The sequence below is a fragment of the Schistocerca piceifrons genome, chromosome 2, assembly GCF_021461385.2.
Source record: "Schistocerca piceifrons isolate TAMUIC-IGC-003096 chromosome 2, iqSchPice1.1, whole genome shotgun sequence".
NCBI lineage: Eukaryota > Metazoa > Arthropoda > Insecta > Orthoptera > Acrididae > Schistocerca > Schistocerca piceifrons.
The window spans coordinates 311,630,823-311,647,848 of NC_060139.1; the positions used below are offsets into that span (position 1 = coordinate 311,630,823).

The following is a 17,026-nucleotide window of genomic DNA, read 5'->3' on the forward strand; positions in this document are numbered from 1 at the left end:
TTGAATACCGACTTCAGTCAGGGACTAACTTCAACGTGAGAGAAAAATCAGTTCACCCTAAGGTTCGAGATGTTAAGCTATTCCTAAAGAGACAATCTTCCTAAAGATATATTTCTCAATATAGCAAAGCCTGGTGCAGAGCTACATCTCCGATAAGTAACTTCAGACTTTTTAACATTTTTCGAGAGCAGAGAAGCTGCTCGGATGTAAGGAGCAATACTTGCTAAATAAGCATTACGTAATGGCCATGACGTGACGATTTGGAAAGTCGTAAATTCACAGTTGTAGAATACAAAAGTCATTTAAAGGTAAGTCAAGTGTTTTACATTTTTGAAAATCACTGATGGTATCAAGTCGAACGCATAAATCTGCTGCAGTTTCTCTGCAGACACGGTTCAATCACGAGAAGAGCTGAAGTGTACAACGAATGAAATATACGGTGTTAGGTGTGAAGAAACCATTGTGCACATAAAGCATTGAAGGATGAAAACCTGTATACCTTATACTACGTACTTAACATCGGTGTTACACCGTACTTCAACATTACAAGGATGATATGCTGCAAGTGAATGTATCCTCTTGCAAGACAATTGGGGTGTATCCTCCACGACGCTTTAGTTAAAATTGGATAACCACTCATTGTGAGTCCTTCCATTAGGAACTTTTTTAACAATTCCCTTCCAATTCCGAATGCACCTTCCATGGTCTATACTGCCACTGCAGTTATCTAAAATAGAAAAATAAAAAATAACTTTTGGTTGGAACGGAGAACAAATCGCTTAACTTTATCGCTCTGGATTTTATTGTGTCAAACTATCTGGCAATGTATTGAGCCTCGCCCGCCACTGCTTATAGTCTAAATAAAACCTAGAAATTTAGCCGCAGAGTGAACTGGTTGTTCAAATTGTCCAAGTTGTATAGACGCTGCTCACGGACTAACACGCTTACATGTAAAAGATAAAGGCTGTTGATTTGCTAAGTAATAAACCCAGGTCTTTATTATGAATCTGCGCTGAAAATGTCTCCGCTGCCATGTTCATTCTTGAGTGATTAACATCGAGGCTTGAAAACGACGCCTACAAGCACACAGCACTGACCGTCTATAGAATATGTTCCAAGTCGTACATGGAAAATGTATATAATATGGGAGTTTGGAATATTGCCTCTGAAGGTAGGCCTGTATTAGGCCTACCTCACACGGGGTATCTGGACACCACAGTATAACACATAAGCTATGACACTCCTGCTCATTTTTGTTGTAGACTGTGACAGCAGCGCTCCAAGTGGCCAGCAAGCTATACTTTTGAATACGATATCGGATGAGCGCGAATAGTCGTTTATTTACAACGTAGTTTTAACAAAGGGAGAGTATGTAGTTCAATAAATGTCAACAATAGCATAAAAATTACAGCATATCCGTCTTTCTTTAGTTTTCTAAGCAATCTGAGAGGTGTGGAATGGCACATTACAGGACAGTTTATTTACGATTCTCTTGTTGACTGAACATTGTCGTTTCCCTATAAGAACAAAAAATCGCTACTAAACAGCAGAAGACCTGACCTTTTCCCGAAAGACGTTGTATCTCTACCCAACAGCGTTAAGTTCTGTTCGCTTCACTTCCAGCAGAATAACTGAATGTGGAACGTAGGAAACTTGTATCGAATGCAGTACGGTACTTCCATTATTTAACGTACCAAATAAGCCACCAGAACTGTAGATAAGCAGAAAACCACACAGGAGTGGTAATAAGATGTCAAAGCAATAAAACTGTTTCCCAAAACAGAAGAAACTAGTTCTGCAATTCTTGGCACCTCGAAGACGCGAATGGCAAGAATCTTCAACACAGTCGTCTTTCGAAGATAACTACATTTACAAAAATATTCGTGCGTTGGAAAGTCAAGTGAAGGATAGGAAGTGCGAATCATTACACTCCACAGAAATTTATTATATGTCAAGAAAAGCGGCTACCAAATAAGGACAGCAGCAGAAATACATGTTTCTCATATACAGGAATGACTGTACTTTTATTCTATTGCTTTCTGTGGAGTTAGCTGCAGTTACAGACGTATTCAAGTACTTCTTCATGAATAAGTTGCAGCTTGAGTCACTGAATCAGTGAGATTCGGCTCTTTTTACATTTATTTCACGATCAGTCGTTTATTTGATATTTACTGATGATTGGAACGCAATAATACAGTAACTATTTCTTTAATTAAGTAGCTTTCTCGTCGCTTGGGGTGCTAGTGTCATTCCAACTGTCAGTCGATAACAACTTTCACAGCGGTGATTGTCGCGACTGTTGTGTAGTAGACATCTCCTCCTGCGCAAGAGCTTGTATAAGCCACGGGCAAAAACGATTAGTAACTACAAATGCTGAAACTTCCCTTCAAGTAATGTAATAGTAACACTATCGCATACTCCTCATATATGAAATAGGAGAGCTGTTAGATAAAATTGCCAGTTTAATTCTAGCGTATGATTCTGCATGTCACCTTTGAGTAGTTACGTCATGCTGAACTCAAAGAGGCAACACACAAGAGATATCAAAATGTCGATCAATACTCGTAAACGTTTCCATGCCGCCGAATTGTAATCACGGGAATTATTAATAATAAATATAGAAGCGGGAAAATTGCGTTCTGAATGGAGAGAAACTAACATGTAAAGTAAGATCCTCAAAATGACATTAACAGTAAAATATAGGAAACCGCAAAAGAGCCAGAAGCAAGATATATCTGAAATACACAAAAAATAACGAAACGTGTAATCGACAACTTCAATTGGCCTATATGGCTCAAGAAGACAGAGCAATACTAAAAAAATTGTTCGTAGGAGAAGTCGCACTACACACCTATCGAAAATTCACGAGAAATGACGAAACGTGGAATCGACAACTTGAATGGAACTATATAGCTCGCGGAAACAGTGATAACAGGTAAATAAATAAACCCTAAAAGAAATGGTGGCAAATTCTGAACACAACCAAATGTTTGTCAGAAACAAGATTATGAAATATGATTGCCATTCGTTTCACTCGCAGCAATTTAAGCAATGTTATTAGATTCCTGCCTAAACACTTCCTTGAAAATTGTGACATATTTGGAATTACGCAAGTTACTAAGACAATCAGAGTTAATATTTATCAACAGGCCGCTCACATCCTTCGCATCGTAAACTCATGACGTCACACATGATGTCGTGGCTCAAAGCCGAAATGGGAACAGGAATTCTAGTTAATGCTGCAGACTTTCCTTTCGTTCGGACTAATACTGAAGTTGAGTTACGAAACTGTTGCAACTCCGATTTAACCAAAATATTAAGTAACAGTTCGACAGTACACTCCTGATTCCATTGTCAACCAAAGATCGTTTATACATTTGACTAATCTCATTGATGTTTTGTGCTCGACCACTGCCAACATTACATATCGAATAAAAGCAATATTGTGTGTGTATTAGTAACCAATACAGTAGGCAGTGAATGCCTTGACACACTGTCGATCTTGTTTGTTTCAAAAATGGTTATAAAGAACCCTGGGCTCACTGCTGAAGCTACGTAAGATTTCTCAAAGCATTGTTGGGATACAGACTGGTATGAGTAAAATGTCGCGAATACCTGTTCTGGAAACCATAGACAAATTGTTGAAATGAGTACCATCCTCCAGAGCAAATAAGTCAGTGAGACATTTTCACAAAACATATAAACGCATGTTACTTCCGTGTGTTATTTCTTTCGATTTTATTCTCGGTACTGAACACTCAACTCTTCGCGTGTAGTACCAGCACTGCATGTGTTTGGCGAAGTTTGTTTCCGTGCGCTGCGCGCCTGTTGGCTTTTGGCATGCTGCACTCCATCATCAACATCTGCATGCCATCAGGAAATGCTTGACAAATAACACCAAATGGGTAAGTACATATAAATATCTTACTGTGTGGTATCCTCCAGAGTTTAATAGATAAGTATAGTTTTTACTGCTGTTGTTATCATCGGAAGCAACGTGTATATCCTTTTCATGAATATACATCACTTGCCATCCCTTCTCGGAAAATCTTCTCGAATGTCACATCTAGAGTTTATGAAGTATTTGCGTTACAAAAGCAATGAGTAAACTTATCGACGACTGAAATTAATAACTAAAGTTAACTATGAACATAGTTCAGAAGCTCGAGCTATATCCCACCGCATGTACTTTTTTAAAAACCACTTGTGGGTAAAATCAGTGAAACTAGAACTGAAACAGGAGATAAATGCGAAAGTAATTACAAAGAATCAAATTGTGGGCCAGTACTGTAGCACAAAAATCATTAATAAGAAGCTAATAGAAATATCACACAAAAATGAAAACGCACACTAATTAAAAAATTGAACTATGTTTCCCGTAAAAATAACATCACTATTTAGGAAATAGTTGAACGGGTGGCTGGCCTTTTAATTATTCTTGTCGATAGTAAACTCGTCGATAACAGGTATTCCCGTATAATTACAAATTAACTGTCAACCCGTTTATTCAGTGTCGTTTAATCAAGAAAAGTTATTTATACCATATAAAATACTGCAATCAAGTATTTGTGTCACTGTGGCAATATTCTGTCTTATCTGTAAAAGTACGAATTACGTGCGATCCGTGTGTTGGTTTTCCCTGAAATAATACTGTAGTGTTCCTGGATCAGAATAACTAAGTGACTGACAGCTACTTGTTAACGGGACAGCTATCGTAGCAACAACAATCCGAGCACGAGTTTAGTAACACCTCTCCCTGTGCACAGTTGTCTTATCGCTATGCTGCCGGTTACCACTCAGCTGCAGACAATAGTTTCGTACCTGTAACATTATTTTCGAGATTTATTCATACATGGTTTGTGCCTGTTTCTCTGTACGGAATGTGTGAAGCTAACTGTGAAGTAGATGGGGAAAGTGGTAAGGCTTTTAGCATCCTGCAAAGCGAGCTCAATACTGCACATTAACGAGGAACGTATAAACGTACTCAATGCGAAAAAGCACAGGTGCTGCTATCAGAAAAACAATGACTGTCTAGAGTAATCACCAACGACGCAAGCGTGAATGAACAAAAACCAACAGTAACAGTAATTTCCTGTGACTCAGTGTTTAACGTGGAATCCGAATCACGTGTACTTTGTGGTGAACCTCCACGTCACGCAGACCGAAAAAGCCGATGGTCCGACTGAAATTCCATCTCCAGTTTCCATGCATGCACTTTACTGCTAGACCACCAAGTCGTTAAATCAGAATCTAGGTCACATAATTAATGGTCAGAATTCTTTCCCTCTGTGCCAACGGCCTTGCCGCATTGATAACACCAGTTCCCGCTAGATGACCGAAGGCAAGCCCTGTCGGGCTTCGCTACCACTTGGATGGGTGACCGTCCGGGTCTCCGGGGCGCTGCTGGCAAACTGGGTGCACTCAGCCCTTGTGAGGCCAACTGAGGAGTAGCGGATCCGGTCACGTAAGCTGCCATCGGCAGGGTGGGTGATGTGCTTTCCACACTCCTCTCCATATCCGCATCCAGTGACACCTGTCGGCTGAGAACGAGACGGTTATCGGTCGGTACCACTGGGCCTTCGAAGGTATTTTCGGACGGGTACATTCTTTCCGTCTGTGTACACTCCACTGTTGCAGTGCGACGGAAACTACACGACATTTTTAAACGAATAAAGCGATCACAAACGGATGTAACCTATTTAATACATAGCGATATATCGATAAATGTTACAGAGATTGTAAAATAAAGTTCAAAATTTCCATCGTTGTGCAAGAACAGTGGATACCTATTTAACACATAACGATATATCGATTAAGCGTTACACAGGATGTAAAAGAAAGTTCAAAATTTCGATCGTTGCGTAAACTCAGTGAATCGGAAGACGGCGCATGCGCGGTGATGCAGGACCGTACCGAGAGGGTGGCAGTTAGGCTCCCGCCAAGGACGCATGCCTAGAGATAGCATAAAAACTAACCGAAAAAAGAAACAAGAAAGATTAAACGTTTACCAGGAGAGGTTAAGCGACTTCTCCGATACCTCATGTAGTCATCTTCTGCGTACTTGAAGCATTTCCCTCGGCCATTGAATGTAAACATACGCTGTTGTCACAACCTCATTGCGCCCAAGTAGCAACATAAAGAAACGACTACCAGCGGACAGACGTCCACCGCTAAGATGGTTTATGTGGCAACAGTGCGCAGGGTTCATGCAGTTTTCGCCTACACAGCTCGCTCGTGTTCAACAAGGGAGTTATTGCTGCAGCTCCGCTACGATCATCTAGGACCTGAAGATTGGCGACCAGGTGCTGAAACAAATATACTGTTTGAGCGAAGGCATCTGATCTCTGCTGACAGAGGACTGCAGCGGGACTGAACTAGAGCACTTCAAGGAGTTCGATACAATAAGTAAAATGGAACATGTCACAATATAGTATTTCATCTTACTTTAATTTCCATAAAGGAAAAGCCAATGATAGTTCTGTAACTTACCTTGAAAAATATTACTCTGATTTTAGTGCCAAATGCAGTAACGAAATAGTTGCTTTCAAGTTGAAGGTGAAAGAGCTGATGAAGAGCATTGACACAGTTTCTCATTTGGATATTCTGAAGGTTTTTTTCTAAATCAGGCATCAAACATCGGAATAGCTCTGAGAGTATTTAAGACGATACCAAAGACTACAGCATCATGCGAACACATTTTTATCAAACTAAAGGGGACACAAAACTAAATAAGGTCAAATTTAATTAATTTGCCGATAGAACACAACACAGCTGCCGAACTTGGCTTTAATGTGGTAATCAATTAATTTGCTTCTTTCAAAGCAAAGAAACGCGAAGCAAAATTATAATGAAAATGCAATTCCTTAAAAGGGATGTTTTCTCAACTCTTAATTAATTTTTCTTTAATTAATAATTTATGATGAGCAAATAAATCTGTATCTCAATATACATCATACCCAAACCAGTACACATCATACTAAGGCCAATGTACATTAGCTGTCATAAACTATAACATATAGATTTCGTTTTACTCTCAATTTTTAAATTCTTCATACAATTTATAATTTATTTACTGCACTGATACATTTAATGTGTCGTGCACATTATTTTCCAGCAGGGTGAGCCAGACTTTACGGAACCCTAAATTAAAAAAAAAAACGGTAGTGTGGTGGGTAATTGTGTTTGTTATCGGTGGTAATGTTCGTGTTGGCACAGATGACCTTGTTGGAGATACACAGCGCGTGATATCGAAGCAGCTTTTTATGTCAGTATTCAGTTAGCTGCGTGCGAACAAACGTGCGTTTCTTTCCAGGCTCAGTGAGTGTTCATTCTAACTTTCCTGCCGACTGGTGTTAAGTGACACCACCATCCAAAAAGTAGCAGCTAACATGAAAAAACATTTCGGTGCTTGTGTTGCAACGCATGAACGATTGAACGATATTGCCAGCATCTACATATATTATACACACATTAGTAAAGATTTGAATTTTTAGAATTTAGGGTTGCACATCTTCTGGCTTGATTTAAGTACAGTTTTACAATAAAGCTTCTTTTCTACTAAACCTACATACAAAACTATAAAATTTGCTAAATCTGCGTAGAAAAAAAAATTACAGAAAGGTGATATTATTAGGATGCGGGTTAGGGTTGAGGGTGCAGATTCGGCAGATCTGCGCAAAACAATAAAAGGGAAACCCCGTAATTGTCTCCCATGGCGACACAGAATTTTGAAATTTGGTTGAAAGGTGCATACAACCTTCTTCTGTGATGGTGCACCGGCCGGAGTGGCCGTGCGGTTCTAGGCGCTACAGTCTGGAACCGAGCCACCGCTACGGTCGCAGGTTCGAATCCTGCCTCGGGCATGGATGTGTGTGATGTCCTTAGGTTAGTTAGGTTTAATTAGTTCTAAGTTCTAGGCGACTGATGACCTCAGAAGTTATGTCGCATAGTGATCAGAGCCATTTGAACTATATATATATATATATATAATATATATATATATATATATATATATATATATATATATATAACAGAAAAGAGTGTTTATGCTTCTCCAATGCTTCTGTTTCAAGTCATTATGTGTCGTGATCACGGGTGGGGGGAGGCATGTGGGGGAGTGTGACATTGTCACATGCGTGAAGCGCACTTATATATATGCGCGGATAAAGTAGGTTTACAAATTTCGTTTCAAAAGACAGAATTTTTCTGTACGAAATTCCATATACACAGTTTGAACACAAAATATGGAAAAATTAATAGAGTAAAACATTTTAAATACCTAGGTGAAATTTTGGAGCCAACCGGAGGAGAGAAAGTTGCACAGAAGATCAGACAACAGAAAATGAAGAGAGCATATGGTATGACACATGAAATATACAATAAAAAATGCATCTCCTCGAACACAAAAATCAGACACTACTGCGCAGTAATTAAGCCAGCAGCACTATATGCTAGTGAAACGCTCACACTCCACACAAAATGTGATTTAGAAAAAATACTAAAAGAAGAACGCAAAATTATGAGAAAGATTTTAGGTCCAAAATTAACAGAAGAAGGATACCGGATACAATCAAGAAGAACCACAGAAACTATATCAAACCTGGCAGCAGACATAAGAAGGCGAAGATTAAAATTTTATGGACATGTCACTAGACTTCCCCCCACACGACTCACCAACAGAATTCTCACTTACATAGAAAAAGTCAAATCAACAACACCATGGATTAGCCAAGTAAAATTAGATTTACAAAAAGCAAATATTGAACTTAAAGATGTCAAAGATAGAAAAACTTTTAGAAATAAGGTGGAAAAGTGGATTGTATTGTCGGAGAAGGAAGCACTAAAGAGACCAGGAACAAAATGGACAGAAGAAAGAAAAAGAAAACATGGAGAACGAATGAAAGAAGTATGGAAGAAACGACGTCAGAAAGCTTTGCGTGATCCTTCTGGGTCCATTCGCGATAAGTAAGTAAGTAAGTATATATATATGGTGCAAAGGCGATGATTCACCCTCGGGCAGCCTCGTCGCCGCTTCCAAAAGCAGGGTGTCGACACATACAGGAAATGGCCGGAGCTCAGAAGTTCATTTGAAGCGTGAAGCGGCTTAATTATGTCACATTGACCCAAATTTCGCAATTCTGCCCAACGCAACCATGCACGTGTCACACGATGGGAAGGGCACCTGCCCCTTCCCTGTTACGGGTGGCCGACGTAAGCCGAGGTAAACGTTTCAGATATATCGCAGCTCAGAATCGCCACGAAAAAGCCTCAGCAGGTGGCATAAAGGTCTTTAGTGAAACTAGCCCTCCCCTCAGGGGGCGCTGATTCCCACACATTTCGTGGTCGAAAACGACTGATTGCATCGCAGTGAGCAACAGGACGGAGTTCCTGTTGACACCACACGGGAGATTTTCAACCTTTCCCTAAGGTCTCTTTGGGCCAGCTAGTCCAATGATCGTGATCGCACCCCATAGGAGTGTAGCTCGACCGCGTTTTTTGCTCTGGGGTACAGGGTGGAACCACTAGGAACCATTGAATACCATTCGACGAAATTTGAATGTGGTCTGAAACAGAAAAGAGTGTTTATGCTTCTCCAATGCTTCTGTTTCAAGTCATTATGTGTCGTGATCACGGGTGGGGGGAGCCATGTGGGAGAGTGTGACATTGTCACATGCGTGAAAGAAACGGCGAAACACCTTTCAGCTCTGTGGTGCTACGCTGCTACTCTAGCACCTGTTTGCGGGCATGTCGAATCTGAGGGACCAAAATTTTCTTCCGTTTGTTGGCAAGATATCTTTTAACCTACTTAAAGTGTTCATCGTTGATGGATATATTATTTTGAGAATATTTGGTTTCAGTAAATTCCCATCATTGATTTTATTTGTCTCTTATTGAAGTACACTCCTGGAAATTGAAATAAGAACACCGTGAATTCATTGTCCCAGGAAGGGGAAACTTTATTGCCACATTCCTGGGGTCAGATACATCACATGATCACACTGACAGAACCACAGGCACATAGACACAGGCAACAGAGCATGCACAATGTCGGCACTAGTACAGTGTATATCCACCTTTCGCAGCAATGCAGGCTGCTATTCTCCCATGGAGACGATCGTAGAGATGCTGGATGTAGTCCTGTGGAACGGCTTGCCATGCCATTTCCACCTGGCGCCTCAGTTGGACCAGCGTTCGTGCTGGACGTGCAGACCGCGTGAGACAACGCTTCATCCAGTCCCAAACATGCTCAATGGGGGACAGATCCGGAGATCTTGCTGGCCAGGGTAGTTGGCTTACACCTTCTAGAGCACGTTGGGTGGCACGGGATACATGCGGACGTGCATTGTCCTGTTGGAACAGCAAGTTCCCTTTCTACATCTACACATCTACATCTATACTCCGCGAGCCACCTTACGGTGTGTGGCGGAGGGTACTTATTGTACCACTATCTGATCCCCTCTTCCCTGTTCCATTCACGAATTGTGCGTGGGAAGAACGACTGCTTGTAAGTCTCCGTATTTGCTCTAATTTCTCGGATCTTTTCGTTGTGATCATTACGCGAGATATATGTGGGCGGTAGTAATATGTTGCCCATCTCTTCCCGGAATGTGCTCTCTCGTAATTTCGATAATAAACCTCTCCGTATTGCGTAACGCCTTTCTTGAAGTGTCCGCCACTGGAGCTTGTTCAGCATCTCCGTAACGCTCTCGCGCTGACTAAATGTCCCCATGACGAATCGCGCTGCTTTTCGCTGGATCATGTCTATCTCTTCTATTAATCCAACCTGGTAAGGGTCCCATACTGATGAGCAATACTCAAGAATCGGACGAACAAGCGTTTTGTAAGCTACTTCTTTCGTCGATGAGTCACATTTTCTTAGAATTCTTCCTATGAATCTCAACCTGGCGCCTGCTTTTCCCACTATTTGTTTTATGTGACTTCCGGTCTAGGAATGGTAGAACGATGGGTTCGATGACGGTTTGGATGTACCGTGCACTATTCAGTGTCCCCTCGACGATCACCAGTGGTGTACGGCCAGTGTAGGAGATCGCTCCCCACACCATGATGCCGGGTGTTGGCCCTGTGTGCCTCGGTCGTATGCAGTCCTGATTGTGGCGCTCACCTGCACGGCGCCAAACACGCATACGACCATCATTGGCACCAAGGCAGAAGCGACTCTCATCGCTGAAGACGACACGTCTCCATTCGTCCCTCCATTCACGCCTGTCGCGACACCACTGGAGGCGGGCTGCACGATGTTGGGGCGTGAGCGGAAGACGGCCGAACGGTGTGCGGGACCGTAGCCCAACTTCATGGAGACGGTTGCGAATGGTCCTCGCCGATACCCCAGGAGCAACAGTGTCCCTAATTTGCTGGGAAGTGGCGGTGCGGTCCCCTACGGCACTGCGTAGGATCCTACGGTCTTGGCGTGCATCCGTGCGTCGCTGCGGTCCGGTCCCAGGTCGACGGGCACGTGCACCTTCCGCCGACCACTGGCGACAACATCGATGTACTGTGGAGACCTCACGCCCCACGTGTTGAGCAATTCGGCGATACGTCCACTCGGCCTCCCGCATGCCCACTATACGCCCTCGCTCAAAGTCCGTCAACTGCACATACGGTTCACGTCCACGCTGTCGCGGCATGCTACCAGTGTTAAAGACTGCGATGGAGCTCCGTATGCCACGGCAAACCGGCTGACACTGACGGCGGCGCTGCACAAATGCTGCGCAGCTAGCGCCATTCGACGGCCAACACCGCGGTTCCTGGTGTGTCCGCTGTGCCGTGCGTGTGATCATTGCTTGTACAGCCCTCTCGCAGTGTCCGGAGCAAGTATGGTGGGTCTGACACACCGGTGTCAATGTGTTCTTTTTTCCATTTCCAGGAGTGTATATTCTGCAGAAAAAATATTTTGGAGGAATAGCACTTCTCAAGCTGTTCGGGTCATTTTAGACCCTCCGTATTTTAACCGTAATTATTAGAACAAATTCTGACAAAATTGAATTTGTCAGTACTTGTGCAGTAAGGAGGCTATGAAGAAGTGGAGTCATTGTTGCTTTGAACAATGGAATGTCTATTGCTATGGAAAGACGGAAAGGGGGGAGGGTTTAAGTCCTCTCTCTTTCTCTACCTCTTATACAGAGGTCACGTATTTTGTAGATATTTTTTCTCAAAATGACCTCTCTGCAAGATAATGAAAAATCAGACACGCTGAATGTAGCTCATAGTGATGAAGTAGTTCCAGAAGGTGAAATCATATTTTAGAATGCAGCTCTTACTCTTCACTATAAGACATAGATGATAACGCCAGAACAGCGCAGTTCTGACTCCCAAAGACTTGTCAACTGAATGGAAGACAGAACCCCAGCCTCAGGTGGGTCGGCTTGCATATAGTTCACATGGCTCGAAGATCAACAATGTATGCCACTTCTCGCATTTGGAATGAATGCTCAGCTTCCAAATTGTTCCTTCCTCCATCAATTGAAAACACAATACTCATTCTAAAGCTGAAGGAATGCGTCTATATGCAGGTACGTGGAAAAAGTTGGATGTTCTTGATCTCAATGGTTGTATAGGTCTATTGTTAGTAGTAAGACTTCGTAAGTCACATAATGAGGGTACTGAAAGTTTATGGGATGAATACAAAGATCGCCCAATTTTCAGAGCAGCAAGTTCACTAGACACGTCCAGAAAGATATCAAGGGTTATTCGATTTGATGATCGTGAGGTAAGAGTACGAAGACGTGAACAAGATAAGTTCGCCTACAACAGATTTGTGGGAGAAATAGGTAGAGGTTATATAATCTCAGTATGTTTGTCACAGTAGACGAGCAACTTGTTACATTCGAGAGAAACTGCCCTTTCCGCCATTGTGTGCCTAATAAACCAGCTTTGGGTGCTTTGTGACAATAGATAAGTTGCGTATGGAAAATTCAGCCATGCGCCGGGAAACGACTGGCTAGCGCTCCTAAAATGAACCAATGCCTATGGGCTGTAATTGACTTGTCTTACGGCTTGAAAGGGCATAACATTATCTGTGGCAACTTTTCCACGTCCGAAGAGCTAGCACAAATGCAGATTATGAGAAGTATCCGAATGATTGGAACTGCGAAAAAATGCTTCCATTCGATCAAAATTATTGCAGAGCAGGGACACTCCTATTTATACATTTGCTTTCAGAAAGGTCACAACGCTTGTATCATACTCCCCAAAGAAAAGGAAATATGTTATTCTGCAAAGCACTCTTCACCATGATGCAAGACTCAGTGACGGAACCAAAAGAAAAACTGAAATTATTTGAGACTACAACACTACGAAAGCAGCTGTGGACACATTAAACAAGATGGTTGTGAATTACACAACAAAGAGGAAGACATGGATTATCTATTATAGTGATCTCAGATATCATCGAGATATCTGCGTATAATTCTTACATGATATTCGAGACAACTTACCCTCAATGGAAAGCAAACACCCTTCAGCCAAGCGGGCTGTTTCTAGAAACTCTTATCGAGCAGCTGATTGATGGGGAAATGGAGAGGCGAGGACATCTTCCAAGAGGAAATGCTGCAAGAGAAGCTGCAGAGAGAAGAATATCGTTTGACTCCCTGTGTATCGGAAGAAAACGATCCTACGACTTGTAACAAGAGAGGCAGATGTCATTTACGTGGAAAAACTAATAACAAAAGTTCAGTAAAGTGCGCCAAGTGTAAAAGGTTTTCTTGCAAGAAACGTCTTACATACACATGGAAAAGCTGTTAGTAAAAGTTGGGCATATACCTAGCGGAAACAGAAAAACAAGGAGGCCTTTTTTGTCCCAAACATCTTGAGTGTATGTGCAAAGTAAACACCGTAGTAGGGCTAAAATAGCAGGAATCACCGTAATTTTCAGTTGAAAGTGGTTATTTACCCACAATTGAGGACTTTCGACAATCTGGGATCAGCGAAGGACAGTTTGTTTTTGCGAAACGCTGGATTTAAAAAATACCTTGCCAATTTGGTATGTCTTATATAGGCGAGGCCACGCGCACTCTGAAAGAACGCTGCGCTGCGTTCTCCATTTGCAGTGCACGTCTCCAACGTCACAATCTTGTGAACACCTTCCTAGTGGAGCATAGAATCAGTCGAATAGAGTTGCCTCCATATTGTCCAGATATGAGAATCCATGGGTCATGCTAAAATGAGCGGTTTGCAGTCGTACTGTCCTGCCAGAGATCTTTACAGGACATCATAGACGCCGCTATGGAGAAATGGGACCAAATCGCATAGGCTTGTCTGGACAATTTGGTAAGGAATATGCCTGACCGCATTCAAAAGTGTCGCCAATTACGAGGAGGGCCAATTATTTCGTAAACAATGTGGTATGCGGGATGATAGTGAGAAGCAACTGTAGTGTTTGTAGTGAACTCCTTTGTAACGCCCTTTCTCTCTCTTTGTTTTCAAAGTTTGTGGTTATGTGGTGGAAATGCGTTTATCTTCTTTATTTTCTTATGACTGCACCTGACGAAAAAAATTGCTTTTGTTTTCTATTATGTCCTATTTTGACCACTGTACTTTGTTTTTGTTGCCAACATATCGTACGATATCGCCAGAGGACAAAGGAACGTAAAATCACGGATAAAGTTTTGCCAAACTGCTAGCCTCATGTGCAACCACTCAGTCTGTATTTTCGTCTTCGTTTATTCCAACCAGTGCATCATAGACCTCTCCTATGTTATACTTACGAGGAGCGACTGCACCAATATTCTATTCCTTTCTTGTCGTACTCAGTGCTTCACCATTAGGGCAGATGTATGAACATTCGAGACTGCCCAGCGTTGCGTAGACGCGGAAAAAAATCATATATTTTTCTCACTAAACAAAAGAATGAAACTGCATATTCTGACATTTTTTTCAGCATCATTCTACACTCCTGGAAATTGAAATAAGAACACCGTGAATTCATTGTCCCAGGAAGGGGAAACTTTATTGACACATTCCTGGGGTCAGATACATCACATGATCACACTGACAGAACCACAGGCACATAGACACAGGCAACAGAGCATGCACAATGTCGGCACTAGTACAGTGTATATCCACCTTTCGCAGCAATGCAGGCTGCTATTCTCCCATGGAGACGATCGTAGAGATGCTGGATGTAGTCCTGTGGAACGGCTTGCCATGCCATTTCCACCTGGCGCCTCAGTTGGACCAGCGTTCATGCTGGACGTGCAGACCGCGTGAGACGACGCTTCATCCAGTCCCAAACATGCTCAATGGGGGACAGATCCGGAGATCTTGCTGGCCAGGGTAGTTGACTTACACCTTCTAGAGCACGTTGGGTGGCACGGGATACATGCGGACGTGCATTGTCCTGTTGGAACAGCAAGTTCCCTTGCCGGTCTAAGAATGGTAGAACGATGGGTTCGATGACGGTTTGGATGTACCGTGCACTATTCAGTGTCCCCTCGACGATCACCAGTCGTGTACGGCCAGTGTAGGAGATCGCTCCCCACACCATGATGCCGGGTGTTGGCCCTGTGTGCCTCGGTCGTATGCAGTCCTGATTGTGGCGCTCACCTGCACGGCGCCAAACACGCATACGACCATCATTGGCACCAAAGCAGAAGCGACTCTCATCGCTGAAGACGACACGTCTCCATTCGTCCCTCCATTCACGCCTGTCGCGACACCACTGGAGGCGGGCTGCACGATGTTGGGGCGTGAGCGGAAGACGGCCTAACGGTGTGCGGGACCGTAGCCCAGCTTCATGGAGACGGTTGCGAATGGTCCTCGCCGATACCCCAGGAGCAACAGTGTCCCTAATTTGCTGGCAAGTGGCGGTGCGGTCCCCTACGGCATTGCGTAGGATCCTACGGTCTTGGCGTGCATCCGTGCGTCGCTGCGGTCCGGTCCCAGGTCGACGGGCACGTGCACCTTCCGCCGACCACTGGCGACAACATCGATGTACTGTGGAGACCTCACGCCCCACGTGTTGAGCAATTCGGCGGTACGTCCACCCGGCCTCCCGCATGCCCACTATACGCCCTCGCTCAAAGTCCGTCAACTGCACATACGGTTCACGTCCACGCTGTCGCGGCATGCTACCAGTGTTAAAGACTGCGATGGAGCTCCGTATGCCACGGCAAACTGGCTGACACTGACGGCGGCGGTGCACAAATGCTGCGCAGCTAGCGCCATTCGACGGCCAACACCGCGGTTCCTGGTGTGTCCGCTGTGCCGTGCGTGTGATCATTGCTTGTACAGCCCTCTCGCAGTGTCCGGAGCAAGTATGGTGGGTCTGACACACCGGTGTCAATGTGTTCTTTTTTCCATTTCCAGGAGTGGATTAACAAGAGCGAGAAAGAAAAGGAAATGCGGAGAAACGTAAAGAAGTTACAGAAAAAGTAGAAAAAAATAAGTTCGAGGAGCGCGGCGGGAAGAAGAGCGGTGCAAATGATGTTAATGGCAGCTCCAAATGAGAGGGAGTGCTGCGGGAAGGATGCCATGCATCTTTCCACGCATAAACGCCGCTGAATCACAATGTGTGGATTCAAAAGACTACGGCGTGTGACGCTCGTTGCATATTTCACTTACTCTTTATTTATTTATTACAAAGTGGTTTTCTCAGCGATACTGCTATAGATGTTTAAAGCTGCTTTTATTGGAACTGTTAGGCACTCATATATTGACATTTGTCTGTATTTCTTCAAATGGTTCAAATGGCTCTGAGCACTATGGGCCTTAACATCTATGGTCATCAGTCCCCTAGAACTTAGAACTACTTAAACCTAACTAACCTAAGGACAGCACACAACACCCAGCCATCACGAGGCAGAGAAAATCCCTGACCCCGCCGGGAATCGAACCCGGGAACCCGGGCGTGGGAAGCGAGAACGCTACCTCACGACCACGAGATGCGGGCGGTATTTCTTCATTGTAAAGTTTTTCGTTTCTGTAGGAGCTTTCGAACTGACGTAGGTACAGTTCAAGTGTGTGTAGGCGAATAGTAAAAACTCAGGTGGTAACACACCATAAGCACGTT

The 17,026-nt window shown here is 43.4% G+C and overlaps 1 protein-coding gene across 1 annotated transcript in view; it reads left to right on the top strand.

Annotated features, from left to right (window-relative positions):
- The window catches only part of LOC124776644 (sialin), a 316,704-nt gene that overhangs the window by 18,210 nt on the left and 281,468 nt on the right, over positions 1 to 17,026 (top strand). The window lies entirely within an intron of this gene.